The sequence below is a fragment of the Lissotriton helveticus genome, chromosome 4_1 (genome assembly GCF_964261635.1).
Source record: "Lissotriton helveticus chromosome 4_1, aLisHel1.1, whole genome shotgun sequence".
NCBI classification, from domain to species: Eukaryota; Metazoa; Chordata; class Amphibia; order Caudata; family Salamandridae; genus Lissotriton; species Lissotriton helveticus.
In genome coordinates, this window is record NC_136063.1 from 466,137,518 (window position 1) to 466,156,128 (window position 18,611).

General features: G+C 44.9%; 1 protein-coding gene across 5 annotated transcripts in view; it reads left to right on the plus strand.

Moving 5' to 3' along the window:
• Positions 1-18,611, plus strand: part of C4_1H8orf88 (chromosome 4_1 C8orf88 homolog) — an 847,684-nt gene that overhangs the window by 183,982 nt on the left and 645,091 nt on the right. For 4 of the 5 annotated variants that reach the window (XM_078685592.1, XM_078685591.1, XM_078685589.1 and 1 more), the window contains exon 2: positions 12,862-12,947. The exons of the other annotated variant lie outside the window; for it this stretch is intronic. The gene's annotated coding sequence lies outside the window, so the exon portion shown is untranslated. The remainder of the gene's footprint in view (positions 1-12,861; positions 12,948-18,611) is intronic. 5 annotated transcript variants of the gene reach the window in all.

Sequence of the window (18,611 nt, forward strand, 5' to 3'; positions counted from 1 at the left end):
AATGTCAAGGGTAACCAGTATTTTGCAGTTCATGTTAAATTTGAGGCCCTCTACATTATTTATAATATCCCTAGTGTCTTTTACATAGGATGGAATCTTAGGGACAAATGGTCTTATTATGGAATCGATATACTTGGAAAGTGGTTCTGCGACTGAGTCCATTGTGGTGACAATAGAGCGATATTGGGGGTTCTCACTGTTTTTGGGAATTTTAGGTACCCCATATATGCTGGCCATACTAGGGTAACTAATATAAAAAAATTGATAGGCTTTTCCACCTGGCCTGCATGAATGTTAACATTTTTAGCGCATGAGTTACTTCGGCTCAGCATACAAACCATTTTTTAACCTTGGGTCTGTTCAAACATATTTGAATACATTTAAATACAGACTGAGAGCACTTCTATTTATATTCTATGTTTTGGATTCTTGTTATCCACAGATACAGCATTGATATACACATTCTGTGGCTTCCAGAAGAAGGCGGTACGCAGAAACACGCATAGAGAAAATGAGAACATTGATTGTATCCACAATCTTTATATTTTAGTTGTTGTATTAGAAAGAAATGCACCATTTGGAATATTTTAATGCAAATGCATATCAAATCACAGTAATTTACTTCTATGCATTTTTGACTTGTGTGTATGAAGTGTCTGTATGCATAGGTATATGTGAGTAGAAGAAAGTGATGTGGATTACATGTATTGTTATAATGAATTTATGTATATTAATACAATATATATTTTGAATACAACCTTCGATGATAAACATTTCTATTTTCGTATTAAGACTTTTTTTTGCCTCTGTTTGTACTTGCTTTTAGTTCTTTCTCGTGAATTAACAGTTGCTTAGTAGCTTTCTTTAAATTTATTTTTGTCCCTACCCTAGGAAGGATACTCATTAACAGAGGAACCCCTCTCTTTACATTATATGCTTTACGATGATGAATTCAACCCAGATCTGTGACTGGGGGTGAGTGTCTGAAAAGTTTCAGTGCTCCGTCCATCATATCCTTGTGATTACTTGACTTTAATGCCAGCCACCTTCGTTTTCAATTGGAACTTTAACTGTTTGGGTTTTTCTTCCTTTTTTATTATGTATTCAGAAGAGCATTGTGAGTCCTTTTGTTCGGTCTCACATAATCGTCTGATCTGCACTCTACCCGTCCTCCTCTCTCCGAGCGTCTGTCCGATAAATCCTGAAAGGAAGAAGATGAACGTATTTCCGTATCCTGATACTTGTGTGGCGTCTTAATATTATCATGGTTACTCAGGTCATAGCACTTTTCAGTGGCCTCCTGTTGAGGTAGATCCGCACAGTGACTCAAACTTTTGTTTCTTATTATCTTACTTCTTCTTAGAAGATTCAGGCCCTTGCTTTGAGTTATCCTTTTAAGAATTATCTTAATTTGTGGTTTACTAGGTCTACCTCTCAGCAGGGCCGGACTGGCCATAGCGGGCACTGGACAATCCCCCGGTGCGCCGCAAGGGTGGGGGCGGTTTTGGGCCCCTGGGGGCCGTTTTTGTTACAGGGCTGTTTTTTGCAGCATAGCACCAAAATCAGCTAAAAACAAGCCCCGGCAAAGAGCTCGGCGGCACCTCCAAACCCCCCTCGAGTGGGGAGAGAGGGACGGCCGAGCACTTTGCCAGGGCCGGTTGTGGTTCCCAGTCCGGCCCTGCCTCTCAGACTATCTCTACCTATCGTTGCATAGGTTTCCTCAATAATGTTCGGTAACTCTGGCTCCTTTTCTCTTGGAGTCAAGTTTGTGAGTCGTTGGCATGCAGCCAACATTGCTGCTTCCCTTTAATTTTTCTCAACGTTATGGTGGATACTGAAGCATAGTTGCCCATAAGTTGCATCCCAAATCCAAGGCAGTGGCTGTCCCGTACTCATTTTCAATCAGTTTAAGTACTTCTGGCAAAACAGCTAATGAGGGTGTACTGTGTGTTCTGTTATATGTTGCAGCAAAGACTGAACCCCAAGTGGTGCAGTATTTCAACGGGGGAGCGTTTCCCATTGGCAAGCATATTGTGAGAATTCTGTGTTTTTCCTGAGGGCCTTTATGGGGAAACACTGCTTCAAACTGGTTTGTTTTTTGTGCAATCCAAAACTGTATTTCCTGCCACCGACTGGAATCTTACCCATGACTGTATTGATGGTTTGTGGTTTAATTCCATTTGTAGCCAATTGTGGTTGTACAGCTTGAGCAGCCCTTGCAGGTTTTATTATCATTGTTTGAATTACAAATTGTGTTAAACATCTATATGTTCTAACCAGACCCCTGTACAATGTGTGTAGTTCTGGAGCTTTCAAATTGTCTATATCTGGGTATGGTTTGAAACCGGCTAAGACTGGCCATGTTGCTCCCACATAGCTAAAGGGACCCATTCTAACATTGTTTTGTGTGTGTGGTAGGGCGCCTTCAAACCAAGTATGATGTTCTTGGTGAGTTAATGGTATTTCTATTGCTGAATAACATGTGTAATTATTGGGATCTTTAGCTGCAGTGCATGTGTGAAACAGTCTTGTAGTTGTATTTGCTGCTGGGAATGTAACCTATGAATAGATCCCCCTGTCCTGAATGCTTAATGAGCCTCAACATCAAAGGTAACGTCTCCACCTGCCTCTGGTAGACAACGTTGTAACATTTGTGTAACCGCATGTCTGCAGTTAACTGGTATGTTAGTTTTGTCCTCAGAAATTGTAATATATGGAATCGGAGAGGGTATCTCCATGGAGAGATCCTTTGAAAGGTTCAAGCTTGAACAACCTAAGTCAATAAATAAGGTTTACCTACTCTGCTGCTAAGGATATTTCCCCTAACACCAAGGATGTCTCCTGTTAGTGCAGGTTTATAAGTAAACAGAAGTAAACCACTCCGGCGAGTTTTAAATAAGAACCAAAGCTAGAACGGTGGAGGCACCATGTCACATGGCTTATATTTTCTCAAAGAAAACTGCATTTGTTGGATAACATAAACGTTGGAACTGTGCCAGACTGATTCTGAGCTCACTCTCAGGATATGTTGCTCTATAGTCCTGCAAGCTCACAGTGCACTATCTGTACCCCTAACCAGACCGAGGAACAAATGGATGTGCAACTTCAGCACAAGACAACACTGACTCCCCAAGGAAATCATGCTAACAGATCTTGAACCCTTTTTGCTCAGCCACTTATCCATACCCCAATAGATACACAAGATATACACATTAAACCGTTTCAATATTTTTTGAATCTTTGTGATTTTTCAGTAAAATGCTTGCGCTATGATTATCAAGAGAAGGAAGCAGAATAATGTGATTAACGTGACGAGAATAGCGAAAAGATAAAAAGTTCAACCATTTTGCTGATTACAGAAAATATAGGTTTGCTTATAGGTACTATAATATATTGTACTCCTACCTAGTGCATTCTACCCTATTATGTTGTTGTTTAATTCAACTTAAACTAAGTGGATCTCCCAAATCTCTATAGGGTGGTCTAACTCCCCATATTTATTGGTAAGTGTCAGTAAGCTGCCCGTCTTGGTGTAGAGTTGGACAGCATCCCTTGTGCAAGGTAACTGGAATCCGCTGATCTAGAATTCCGATATGGGCCGACTTCTCAGTGTCAGCAAAATGCTCCTATCTAAATAAAGGCTTGATGTTATATATATATATATATATATATTATATATATATATATATATATATATATATATATATATATATATATATATATATATATATATATGAGAAGTGTGGCTCAATGGTTAGAAGCGGCAGACTCTGATGCAGAGGTCTGGCCCGGGACCAGGGTTCGATTCCCGCCTCGGCGGGTCTTGGGCTTAATTTCCCCGGACCTGATAATTCTCGCCTCGGTGCCTAGTCTAATCATGGGTCCTACTCTGTGACTCTGGGCAATAGCTTGCTTAATCTCCACAACGGCCCCAGCAGCGCTGTGGATGCCTGGCTTCACCGTGGGGGTGCCCAGGAGTGGACATTTCACAGGATGGGTTCCGCAGCGGTATGAATACAGCGCTACGAGGCATCCGGGTAGAAGTGCGCTATATAAAATACAAACATTTACATTTACATATATATATATATCTATGTATATATGTCAGTAGCAATGCGCCAAGCGCTTTGGGAGGGCTGCCCATGGCTCATCAGACCATCCGGCCTTTCTTCTTGTCCCGATGTCCTCACAGCCTTCCTCCCACTTGGAAAGAGAAGTCCGACGCGTTTCGGGGCAGACACGCCCCTTCTTCATGGACGTTTAGCAACACATTGCACAGTAGTTCACCAAACGATTGGAACGCGATTTATTCCAATCAGAGCCGCCCTAAGTGGGTGTGGCTAGTGACGTTAAGCACACAGGCTTGCTGGTTGCTGTAGTTTCGTTGTTTGGTGAGTTCGTAATTTCCCTTGAGTAGGTGTGCAAAATTGTGTTCGTTTAAGTCATGTTGATTTGGAGACCTTGGGTTGCAGGTTGGGGGGTAGGTTGCGAGGTCATTGTAATTTCAATGATGTGTCACGCTGCAGACGCGAGGATTTGTATCCTTGTTACAGTCTTCACCGGCTCCTACACTTGAGATAGACGGCGGAGCGGAGCCCCTCCCCGGTTATGGCTAACCGTGAGAATATGTCAGTAGCAATGCGCCAAGCGCTTTGGGAGGGCTGCCCATGGCTCATCAGACCATCCGGCCTTTCTTCTTGTCCCGATGTCCTCACAGCCTTCCTCCCACTTGGAAAGAGAAGTCCGACGCGTTTCGGGGCAGACACGCCCCTTCTTCATGGACGTTTAGCAACACATTGCACAGTAGTTCACCAAACGATTGGAACGCGATTTATTCCAATCAGAGCCGCCCTAAGTGGGTGTGGCTAGTGACGTTAAGCACACAGGCTTGCTGGTTGCTGTAGTTTCGTTGTTTGGTGAGTTCGTAATTTCCCTTGAGTAGGTGTGCAAAATTGTGTTTGTTTAAGTCATGTTGATTTGGAGACCTTGGGTTGCAGGTTGGGGGGTAGGTTGCGAGGTCATTGTAATTTCAATGATGTGTCACGCTGCAGACGCGAGGATTTGTATCCTTGTTACAGTCTTCACCGGCTCCTACACTTGAGATAGACGGCGGAGCGGAGCCCCTCCCCGGTTATGGCTAACCGTGAGAATATGTCAGTAGCAATGCGCCAAGCGCTTTGGGAGGGCTGCCCATGGCTCATCAGACCATCCGGCCTTTCTTCTTGTCCCGATGTCCTCACAGCCTTCCTCCCACTTGGAAAGAGAAGTCCGACGCGTTTCGGGGCAGACACGCCCCTTCTTCATGGACGTTTAGCAACACATTGCACAGTAGTTCACCAAACGATTGGAACGCGATTTATTCCAATCAGAGCCGCCCTAAGTGGGTGTGGCTAGTGACGTTAAGCACATAGGCTTGCTGGTTGCTGTAGTTTCGTTGTTTGGTGAGTTCGTAATTTCCCTTGAGTAGGTGTGCAAAATTGTGTTCGTTTAAGTCATGTTGATTTGGAGACCTTGGGTTGCAGGTTGGGGGGTAGGTTGCGAGGTCATTGTAATTTCAATGATGTGTCACGCTGCAGACGCGAGGATTTGTATCCTTGTTACAGTCTTCACCGGCTCCTACACTTGAGATAGACGGCGGAGCGGAGCCCCTCCCCGGTTATGGCTAACCGTGAGAATATGTCAGTAGCAATGCGCCAAGCGCTTTGGGAGGGCTGCCCATGGCTCATCAGACCATCCGGCCTTTCTTCTTGTCCCGATGTCCTCACAGCCTTCCTCCCACTTGGAAAGAGAAGTCCGACGCGTTTCGGGGCAGACACGCCCCTTCTTCATGGACGTTTAGCAACACATTGCACAGTAGTTCACCAAACGATTGGAACGCGATTTATTCCAATCAGAGCTGCCCTAAGTGGGTGTGGCTAGTGACGTTAAGCACACAGGCTTGCTGGTTGCTGTAGTTTCGTTGTTTGGTGAGTTCGTAATTTCCCTTGAGTAGGTGTGCAAAATTGTGTTCGTTTAAGTCATGTTGATTTGGAGACCTTGGGTTGCAGGTTGGGGGGATTGGAATAAATCGCGTTCCAATCGTTTGGTGAACTACTGTGCAATGTGTTGCTAAACGTCCATGAAGAAGGGGCGTGTCTGCCCCGAAACGCGTCGGACTTCTCTTTCCAAGTGGGAGGAAGGCTGTGAGGACATCGGGACAAGAAGAAAGGCCGGATGGTCTGATGAGCCATGGGCAGCCCTCCCAAAGCGCTTGGCGCATTGCTACTGACATATTCTCACGGTTAGCCATAACCGGGGAGGGGCTCCGCTCCGCCGTCTATCTCAAGTGTAGGAGCCGGTGAAGACTGTAACAAGGATACAAATCCTCGCGTCTGCAGCGTGACACATCATTGAAATTACAATGACCTCGATGATATATATCCATATCCATATCCATATCCATATCCATCCAAAGGTGCCTCTCCAGATAAGGACGCTACTCCGTGGGCAGTGAGTTCACAAAACCTTTATTTTTGAAAAGCTAAAAATCACGGCTGTTTTACCAGTCCCCGACGCGTTTCGAAGCTCCAAGCCTCTTATTCATGGGGTGACAAATGGCAAAACACGGTACTGCCCAAACTACTTATTCCCAAACTGCACGTAATCTCCAGTGATGCATGCTGGTAGTTGTAAGCGAATTCTTCCCCACCATTAGGGTCCGTGTGCAATTTGCCAAACACTGTTTCGTTTGTCTTTAATTTTCATTTTACAGCCCTCCAGTGGGCTCCAGGCGTGAGGTGCAGCTTTCCCCAATTCGAAACTGTCCACACTGTGTTCACGATCACATGGTTGTAACCGTGCAGACCTGCCACCACATTCCAAGCAGGCGGTGCATCCTCCGCGGCTGAGGCCGCCGCTCATTACATTTCCAAAGGTGCCTCTCCAGATAAGGACGCTACTCCGTGGGCAGTGAGTTCACAAAACCTTTATTTTTGAAAAGCTGAAAATCACGGCTGTTTTACCAGTCCCCGACGCGTTTCGAAGCTCCAAGCCTCTTATTCATGGGGTGACAAATGGCAAAACACGGTACTGCCCCAACTATTTATTCCCAAAGAGGCACCTTTGGAAATGTAGAGCGCGGTGGCCTCCGCCGCGGAGGATGCACCGCCTGCTTGGAATGTGGTGGCAGGTCTGCACGGTTACAACCATGTGATCGTGAACACAGCGTGGACAGTTTCGAATCGGGGAAAGCTGCACCTCACGCCTGGAGCCCACTGGAGGGCTGTAAAATGAAAATTAAAGACAAACGAAACAGTGTTTGGCAAATTGCACACAGACCCTAATGGTGGGGAAGAATTACAACTACCAGCATGCATCACTGGAGATTGCGTGCAGTTTGGGAATAAGGCAGTACCGTGTTTTGCCATTTGTCACCCCATGAATAAGAGGCTTGGAGCTTCGAAACGCGTCGGGGACTGGTAAAACAGCCGTGATTTTCAGCTTTTCAAAAATAAAGGTTTTGTTAACTCACTGCCCACGGAGTAGCGTCCTTATCTGGAGAGGCACCTTTGGAAATATATATATATATCATCCTCCATGTTACCATGACGAAGCCCCAGCCAAGCCACCATTGTTTTTTTTCTATTGTGATCGCAGCGCGACCAAAACAAATAGTATCTTGCCTACTATACGTAGCCCTTGCACAGAATGTTTGCGTTTTATTATATCGCCTATGAAGTGGTTTTGTAAGATATAACTAAGTTCGGAGAATGTTAACCCGTACGTGCAAGCAAATGAATGTGTGTCAAATGTCATTGTGCTCAGAGAGAGAAGGCAACTTAAGAATGTGAGCATGTAAATATGGCATTTCTTAACCGGGCAGAGTACCTCCATGTGACATACTGGGTTTAACTTTCAAAACTTTATATACCTACACTAATGTATTTCTATATTAATATCTAAATATACATATTATATTATCAGGAAATTTTTTATAAACAATTTACTGTGGAGCTGATTATCACAAAATGTATCCTTAGGTTACAGTGATTTTGTATGTGTTTTGCTTCAACAAATTAGAGTGTTTTACATGCACGATTTAGTGCTAACTTTTAACTGATTTATTTGTTGCAGTACATGGAGTGATTCTATGACTGCCCTTTGTGCACACACGTCTTAGCTGAGAAAAGCACTTGAAAGCCAGAGTGAAGTCTCGAAGTTTGGGGAGCATGTAACCATTCTGAAAAGTTATTAGCACCTTGATATTTATTCATCCTGTGGCCCACGTGGGCTCACTTACAAAGTAAACGATTAAAATCGAGGTAGCCTTATGGAACAGAAGTCAAACCGCTCTCTCCCAGTACCACTTCACATCATTGTGAGCTGGATGTAGTTTTCTGTGGTGAATGTTCCATTTGGAGCTCACCGTGTTAGGAATTCAAACAACATTTTGTGTCCTAGATGGAGGAGGAGGAGGACAAGACGTTAAGGTGGATAAAGGAAGGAGGAGGGAAGCATAGTGAAAATGTAAAAGAGAAGACATGTGAAATATGATGAAGGCAGTGAGCTTTCTAAGTGAATGAGGGACATTTGAATAGGGTGTATTCCTGGGACCGGTGAAAGGTGGGTTGTCAAGATATCCCGATTTTTTTTTTTTTTTGTGAGGATTTTTAGGGGCGTAAATGCAATGGAGACTAAAGATGGGGAAGAGTGGGCACTTAAGTTAGTCTTGATATTCTGGATGGAAGAGAAAAGTGAATGACAATGTGTGAGCAATTGGGTTGGTAGAAGAGTGGGTATGAGCCCTTCTGGAGCAACAGCCACAATCCTGGTCAGGGTAAATGGTAATAAGGCACTAAATTAATCTGTGCTTTGCCCTCTAGTAGCTTGGCATAGAGCAGTCAGGCCTGGATCCCACTGGAATGTAGAAGAACAGTTGCACCGGCCCCGCTTATCAGCAAACTAGATTATGGCAATGCTCTGTTCGTAGGCATGGCAGACTACCTCTTTGCACGCCTACAGGTGCTACAAAACGCTGCAGCCAAACTGGTGTGCAATAAAAGCAGACTGAGTTCAGCATCGATGTGCATGAAACCTCTCCACTGGCTACCCATGCAACAAAGAGCAATGTTTAAGCTACTTAGTCATGCACATAAGGCACTGCACTGTAGTGGACCAAGAATTTTACAGAATAAAAATGAATACTACGTTCACACGAGTTGCCTACGGTCACTCAATCAAGCACAGGCCTTGACAAAGCGTATAAGGAAAGTGAGGGCAGGAGGACGTTTATTCTCATATCTGGCAGCAAAGAAGTGGAATGAACTACCTTTAGACCTATGCCTTGGGGCAGACTATTTAGTTTTTGGGAAAAAACTTAAAACGTATCTGTTTCCCCAAGACCTAACATCTGACATTACAGATCCATTACTCCCGCTGGCATCTGTACGACGGATTCTTGCTACCTAGCGCAGTGATATCATAAGGGATGATTGTTAGCGCTCTATAAATAAATTAATAAATTAGTAATAATAATAATAACAACTCCGAGGCAATGTGTAAAGTATTTAGGCAGCACTAAGCAAGTAAAAAAGTGAAAACACAAGACAAGGAAAACTCCACACCAAGTTGGAAAAACACAAAATGTAATTAATGGTTTGATACAAAAACAATAAAAATCCAATATATAGAACTGGAGATATACAATTTTAAAGATTTATTTAAAGGAGTGGTAAAAAGTGAACAGCGTCAACGAAGAATATCTGGTCACACTTGACAGGGACAACGTCGCAAGTTCAGGTTGACTGCGATGGAAAGCCGACTGGGCACCGGGAAAAGAATAAACACGTCTTTAGTACTCATTCATGCAGCACGTAAGTCTTGCCTTAGGGCGGCGCATTGGTGGAATGGTGTTGAATTTAAAGTCGAACACCTTCCCTACTATTGCGCATACTTGAGTTGGAATAGTAAATTAACCTATTCCAAAATCCAACGCCATCCCTAAGGTAAGTCGTTATACCGACTTGCGTGCTGAAGGAATACATACTAGACGCTCATTTGTTCTAATGACTGCGATGTGAAGGTACAGCGTGATTCCGGCTTGCGGAATACCGTCACACATTTGAGCATAGGCCCAAGTTTGACTTGTTGAGGTTTGTACCTTATGGCCTTGGTCTGCATGCCGTTGCTTTGTGAGGTTTTGCGTTGTTGTGCATTTGTTCTGATGAACTGTGCGGTGAGGCGTTGCGTTGCTCAGCATCGGTTCCGATTAAGCTTGCAGCTGTGTGTCCAAGCTTTGCGGAACTTTGCTTTGGATTTGGTGGAACTTTCAGTTAGGCCAGGCAGAACACTCTCTGACCCCAACCAAGGGCCTGGGACCAGGTAGGCACCACTCAGGAACTCTCTCAAGTAGAGGCCAGCACAGCTCAAGCAGGTCCTGTTACAGATCCTATTACAGATCCAGTGCAGCAGGTCAGCTGGGCAGTTGCAGGGAGGCCCCTGGAGATTATTGTGCCCATGTAGCTCAGAACAAGAGGCTAGTCAGCTGACCCTTGGAGTCATTCAGTTTGGGATGAAGGGAGACCGTCCAGTCTTCCTTCTCAGCAAGCAGGACAGGCCTCAAGCAGCCCGGTATCGTTTTGTAGTATCAACAAGTCCAGAAGTGTCCTGAAGAGTGAGTCTGAAGGTCGCTTTTTGTACCTTGTGTTCACTTTGACGTGGGTGACGCTTCTGGAGTTTCTCTCTACTGAGGTATCTGGAATCTCCGGCTTCCCTGCCTCGGTCCCAGTCTGCCTGGGGGCACAACAGGCTTGTGTGAAATCCTTTGTGTGTGTGAGCTAGGCCAGTGCGCTTGAAGTGAAAGTGCAGTCAATAGTATCTCTGACCCCTCCTTCTATTCTGCCAGAGAGATGTCCCATTCTGTCAACAACCATACCCTCTATTGTGATGCTGTCTGGGAGGAATACAAAATGGCCAAATGCCAACCACACCTAGCCGTGTGACCCAGGACCAGTCTGTGGGCACCAAATGGTCAGGATCAGAAAATGCCAACTTACTAAAACTGGCATTTTCAGAATTGTGACACAAAATTTGACTTTACTACTAAAGAGGTTTTTAAAATACAATTCCTCAGATGCCGAGCACGACTTTCAACTCTGCTCCCAATCAACCTGTAACACTTATTAAACGTAATAAAGGAACCCAATGTTATCCCATGGAAGAGGTAGGCCTTGCAATCGTGAAAAACAAATTTGGGAGTTTTTCGGTACCAGGACATGTAAAACTGAAAAGTGCATTATCAACTTTTTAAATACAACACAGCCTTCCATATCTGCTGTTTAGAGTCTACCCTAGGGGTGGCTTTTATTCAGAGCCACTGGAATAATGCAATTGTGCGGCTGTGGCGTTTTTCGCATTATTATGGTTTTGCTGCATTTGCCACACAATCAGTCGTCTGCTGCATAGTCAGTAGATTTCAACAAAAAAATGCTGCTAGCTCAAAAGGTTCAAAAGTTACTGAAAACACAGCAACACTCTTGTTGCTGTGCAGTGGAAAACCCTTTGCAATGGTTTTCTTGTAACCTTTCAGTTGCTTAATGCTATATTTGGGTGTCTAACTTGTATTAATGAGGTGCAGCCTATCCCCAGATATTGTTAACAACTGTACAAAGCACAAAATAATGAAGTAATACTAACATAAAATGTGGAGCATTGCGCAGCATAATTGGCCATTTCTTGCTGCATAATTTAGATAACCCTGCCACATAATTTGGTCTTCCCCTACCGCATAATTCTAGTGACCCTCCTTGTATGCATTTAATAGGAAGGTTTAGGCCTGGAAAAGGGTTTAATTTGTCAGGTTGAAGTGGCAGTATAAAATTGCCCATGTAGGATGCAATGGCAGCTGCATGGCAATTTTAAAAAGTCTACTTAAGTAGGTGACCTAATACGTTCTGTAGATCCACTAGTAACATTTAATTTACAGGCCCTGGGTACATGTGGTACCACTTTATCAGGGTCTTATAAGTTAATTGAATGTCCCAATTGGGTGAAAGCCAATTTTACCATGTTTTACAGGAGGGAGCGCAGGCACCTTATCGCTGGTTAGCAGTGGTAAAGTGCCCCGAGTCATAAGGCAAAAAAACGAATTCAGCAAAACGTTTGTGCGAAGACCACCCTAAGGCTGGCATGTCTAACGCGATGTAATTAGTGATGATGCCTGGTACGAAAGGAGGAAATTAATGGGACGTGAATGGAAAATGATGATTAATGTGAGAAGAGACGTTTGTATTGGAAATATTATGCTGTAGAGGTGAGAACTGACGGATGCAGTTTTGTGCAAGGGATAGCATGCTGACCATTCTAGGTATGTTTACGGTTCTGCCCAGTTTCTCTGAGGAGTCTGTCGTGTTCCATTGTCTCCTGTGGAATGCTCCCTGGCTGGGTTCTTTGGAATGTGGAGCCCTGCATCTTTTGATATTGTCAGTTGTCACTTGCTCTAGCTCGCACTGGCTGTGGAGAGGTATGAGGCTCTGGTGTGAAAGCTCTTTTACCGTCTACATCTACAGTAAGTGCTTCAGGTACTCCTCACCTCACTTTCTGCTTTTCTGACATCTTCATCGCCATCAATGCAGATACATTTCTTTGTAGTGTAGACTCTCCTTCATAGCGTTTTGTCTGTGTTCCAGTAGCTGCGCCTTTCTCTGGCTCAGTGCTTGGACGCCTTTTTGTCATGCAGCCGATGACATGGAGAGCACCGAGAGAATGCTGAGGGTGTTTGTAAGGGCAGCCTGGGTTCGCTCCATTACAAGGTGTCCCTAATCGCCATCTAAATTGGCTTTCATTGCATGTCTTTCTGATATGATCAATCGTTCTTTTTCACAGATTGCTTATCACAACGGTAGTGGTTTGGTGAATGGCAGCAAAGGAAAGGAGGACACACGCAGGATCGGGGAAAAAGAAAAAATAAGGTATACTTTTTGTGAACACATCATCTGCTTCTATTTGTGCCTTCCAAGAATTCTACCCTACAGACTCGACACTGTTTACCGCCTAGACTTAGAACCCCCCCCCCCCCCCCCCCCCCCCGCCCCTGTTAAGGAAGAGAGAATCTGTCCCGGTCTTTAACTATCGCTTGAATTCGTTTTTTGAATCACACAATGTGGTGAAAATTTTCTTCAGTGTTAAAGAGTAATATTGATGCAAATTGAATATTTATCTAGTTTCTAATAGTTTTGTTTAACTGCTTTTTAATATAAATAACCTTTTCGGCCACAACAACGAACTGATTGATGTAAGATGTGCTGTCTTTGAACTGTCGATGTGTGTTAGAATAAGATTCTGCCAGATAAGGAAACACTGGTGTTTAGAGTCACCAGAGCTCTGGGACTATAACCATATGATGATGGCTTTTGTGACATCATAAGCATGCTGTCTTGCTTTATGATGTCATCAAGAGTCAGCTGGCAATTCTGTCCTTTTTATTCAGTGTTGGATGTTTTCTTAGACATAGTAAAACTGAAGTAGCTGTATTCCTGCAACTCTGCCTTCGGATTGCTTTACACAAAGTTGTGCTCTGAAGATGGTTTCGTTCTGAAAGTTTCTTGGACATCTCTCCTTTCCCGGTTGAACAAAGGTAGTAAGTAAGTTTATGTTCACAACCAGGCACTTGAGGGATTTCGCTTTTGGGCGGTTTTGGTTGTGGACCGTGGTTGTTGGACCAAATCTTGTGCTAGCACAGAAGTTGATCAGTTTCCTAATGGTATCACTGTCAACTGGGAGCTCAACCAATGTACTTCTAGCCCTCCCTGGTTAAGTTTAATACAATTTTGTACCTGTCTAAAGGTGGGAGTAATGAGCACAGCCAGTGTGAAGTCATTTATGCCATACAGAGTGGCATTATTAGGTGATCTACTTTTCTGAGCCACTGTATTGTTTTGTCTTCTGCCACAATGCTTCTGGGGCAACAGTGAATATTTGAGGTACATAGTGATTGTGTATCTGAGTGGTTGATGATCGAAATTGGACATACCTTTTCACAGAAATAGGATTAGCGGAATTGTGCAATCTAACGTGTTTACTTTGAAGAAAACTCCACTCGCGTGGTGGATTTCAGCAGTTGTGAATTTATAGTTGGGTGTGCTAACAAATGTTTGAGGGTAGGCAATCGTTCCGAGGTTGTGAACCACCCACAAAGTCATATATTTAGGGGTATTCACACAACGCTTGCGTAGATCTTGTTTGGAAGAGTCCCCAGGTTACTTTCTCATGCGAAAGTAATTCAGTTCCAGCAAGAACTTGGGAATTAAATATGCTGTTCTTTGTTCATGCCAAGGAATCAAAATAGCACTGGAGAATATAAAAGGCTACACATTCAGATTTAGTCAGGGCTTCCTCCTCTCCCTAGTTGTAACTGTCCTGACCCTTCCACTCAGCGCACAGGCAGTCCAACCTCCTAGTACATCATCGTTCAGACTCACCACTGCAGATAACACCCTTACTCATACAGGGAATAGTGAGCCACTGGCTAATGCACCACTCTCTTGCTAAGTAAAGAATGCATGCCTCTTGCTTGAGTGGATTAGTCATTTTGTGAAGTGATTTTTTTTCTTCTAAATTGTCTGTGATATTCCTCTGTCCATTTCCTTTATTGTAGGGAATAAGAATATTGGAAAGCATCTAGTTCTTGTTATCTTCCTTGTATTTGTATTCATTTGTATTAGAATGCTTGTTTGAGTTAGAAAATTTAGAATGTCGGTGAAGGCAATTGCCTTCATTGCTGCCAACCCTGTTAGTCTCAACCTCTTTCATGGTGTAACTTGTCCTTATTATACTCAGTTGGACGCGTGTTTTTTTGTTTTGTTTTCAGTTTTCCTTTGAGAAATGCTTCTGTCTCCATAATTTACATGCACTTCCTAGAATGAACACAGATTACGTTAGGAAAGCTGCAGTTTCTGATGTTTGGGACTTTCCAGGACTGTTACTTGTCAGTTTTTTCCCATCATTAAAATGTGTGGCACTTTGGAATGTGCATAGAAGCAATATTCGGTCCAAGCGAGGGGGGGAATCAGGGGCCTCTAAACAACTTGGAAAGAGGGACTTTATCATATGAATCTCGAACTCTAAGTAGGGTTCTTCAAGAGGCTAGTGGCTCAGTGCCATTTTGCCTCTGTGACCAGTGACCCATTTTTGCTTCGGTAAGCATGGGAGAAAATTGAGACCATGAATTGTTAGATAGAAATTTCTGAAACGTAATGCTGCAAAATGGGGCTGTTTAATTGCCTGTTGGGTGAGTCTTTTCAATTGAGTACCATTTGGACATGGATACAAAAGCTATGTAGAAACAGTTAGTGCTTATGACATGTGTTCGAGCGGATCCCTATATAACTGGAAAGATGCACAGTGAAGGTCCTGTCAATGCAGTGCCAACCTTCTCTTTAGCGAGTCCTGCCGGAATTGGCATTTGCTGCATTGACTTAGTGAGGAAATTGTCCTAGAAGTAGTTTTTCAGCTGGTAAATGCACTTGTGTAATTGGGGTAATACCGATCATCTACACCAACTGTATTGGTGTATCGAGAAAGTGTACGTTAAGGGCAGCTTCATAAGACGTTATAGGTATTCTTTTTCTCTTGGCCATGATGTATGTTTGTTGTGCCTTTTAGTTATTTGTTTTAGTTGCTTTGGAAAGCAATGACATGTGATGGATTGGATTAATTTATCATCGTACTTAACGTTTTATCGATGATACAATTTCTGAAGTTGTAGATTCTCTGGTCATAAAATGCGGGAGTTCAGATCTGAAATTCAAAGCCGGGGAGACAAACCACATACAAAGATGCTCGGTCCATTCACAGATGAAGTATGGTCTATTTGATTTCTTGGACAGTTGTTGAGAGGATATGCCCCTGAATGAGACCTACAGATGACGTTGTAACCAATGTATTAAGATGTAAATATAGAAAATTCCATCCTCTGCTTTTCACATCCGTACTAATGTTGCTTATGTCCTTTTATCCAGCAAGCCTGAATGTTAGCAAATGGCCCACTGGTTTACTTTTTTCTTTCCACATGAGAAAGCTATTTGGATATCTTGCTGGTGTTTTGCTTAGTTTCTCAATACATGTTTCTGGTTCTAAAATTCCAGCATTTCAGATACCATAATATTATGAGGAATTTCATCAGGTCCTTGTTGTCCCTTAGTTTTGCTTTACTCTTTTCCTTTATGTACCTCTGACATGCACTGAGGACTGATGACCAGTTGATAGCCAATTGTGCTCTATTTATACAGCGCAAACTTGACGCAAAGGCAATCGAGCCCTTTACATCAGCACTATCTGCGTTACAGATGGACGCATTCATTTTGTTAGGCACAGGGAGATTAAGTGATTTGCCAGGAATCATAGGATATTGAGCGTCCCTGCCGAGACTCGAACCCAGTTCCCCAGCTTCGATAATTATGATGTTACCCGTGGAGTACAAATTACAGTGGTCTTAGCTGACTCTTGAGTCAACAGGTTGATTCTGAGAGTGTCATCGTAAACTTTTTCTAGGTTAGATTTTGTAGTACAGCTCAGTGCCAATTTAAATGTGGTGTTCTACGTAACCATAGGCAACAACGGCATCTCACCTAAAATTCATGCTAGGAGAGTTATCTTGGTTTTGTGTTAGATAGCAATCTCTCTTAGGCCACAGTTCAAAACAGTAACTTTACATGTTCTTTATGCCTAATGTTTCTATAAAAAAACCTTACGCTTCACAGCAAACACTGTTTTTTGTCTAGGCTATAGAAAGTCTATTTTTTGGGCTTCTTGAATTCTTAGACGTCATTTTACGCCTAAAAATATCCTGACACAAGACCTATGCAAGGGTGACCTTGGAGAAAACCTATCTACATGCATCTTACTGACCATCATTGGCTCCTTGTAGGCAGAAAAATGTTATTCATATGCTGTTGCCACTGCGAAGTACTTGATCTCTTTTCTACAATCCACTTTTAATGGAACACTGCCTCCTGCTCTCTATGGTCTACTGAGTGTTTTCTTCCATCCATCCTACCGTCTGCGATACATATAAAGGCGGTGAATATTTTTCCTACCTCACTCCAGGCTTGCAATAGCCTTTCAATTCCACATGTGAATAGGGTAAACTTGAACTTCAAATTGGACAAAAGTGAGAAAACTGTTATTAATAGTGCTCCAAGGGGGGCGTGTCCAAGATGGCGGCGTGATCGGACGCAGGTCTCTGAGGCTCCCTGCCCGATCCCGCCTAAAAAGCACCTATTTGCATTGCCTGATCTCCCTGAGACACCGAAAACATAGCGGAGGTCACCGGAGTGGAGCCGCGACTCCTGAGCCCAGTAGCCTGATCTGCACGTTGTGTGAAAGCCCCGGGGCGCCGAGACGAATGGCGGCCGCTCCGGAGCTGTAACTGGCCGAGCACCCGCTGTTCCGGCAATCCTCGGCGACAAGACGAACTGGTGGATCAAGGGGACTGACGCGTGAAGCTCCCGCCGATACCATCGGAGCTGCGGACTTGGCCAGAGCGCATTCCTGCTTCCGCGACCCGGCTGGTGGTGAGGTGCGGATCGGCTGGGAGTCGAGAAAATTGAGGCCCCGGCTTGGGGCCTTCCATTCCGATACCCAGGACCATCGACGCAGTCCGGCCAACGCGCGCCTACTGCACAATAAAGATCCCCGCCGGCGGCGAGCACCACAGCGACGCCTCACTGCAGCAGCTAGCACCTGAGGGGGCACCCCGTACTGGTCGGGTGGGCCCCGGGGCCGACAGGACGACAGCGCTACAACGTCTCTGAACTCCCCCCGAGATCGGGGAGCATTCTGAGGGGGAGCTACGACAGGGGATCGCCTTCGACTTGGCTCTGCACAGAAGGTGAGGAGAGTGGAGGTGGGCACCGCAGCGGGAGCTCGGGGGGCACAATCGAGCTCCCGGTGAAGGGGGCCGGCCAAGAGCTTGCGGGCTGAGTCGCACTTACGCCCGAGCCACGAGACTGTGCTCATCCCTGTGGGGGCAGCTGGACCTGTCCTCGCTGGGCCCTGCGGGTCGGTGCTGGCTGGGCCACCGCGGGGAGGACCGGTGACTCCTCAATGTAAAAGAACGTTCTCGCTGCTCACCTGGCGGGCTGCGGCTGCTGTCCCCCCCGTCTTAGAGGTCCGGCCCCGCTGCCACATCCGCCCCGGGAGCATTACCCTCAGCAGGCTGGAGGACTCCGAAATTCACTACTAACCTTTGCCAACTGCCGCGTCACGAGACAAAGGGCGCAGCGGGACGTCCCCGGGATAACGAGACTTCCCCCGACCCTACCGCATCTTGCGTTAACATTCACCCCTGGCCGCTGAAACTCGCCGCCCACCCGGGAGCTGATCACGGCATGGCGGGGCAGAGGAGTAAGAAGGGGACCCAGATTCTCCCTGAACTGATGGCCAGAACACAACCCAAACCTAGTAAGGACCCACCCTTCCCGGCGGCCACAAAACCTACACCGTCATCGGGGGACGACCAGACTCCCATTACTAGGTCGTTCCTGGAGACGCTCTTTAACTCCCTCAGGGATGACTTCAAATCACTAAAGCAGGACGTGGCGGGTGAGGTCCGGGAACTTTGCCGAGATGTGGAG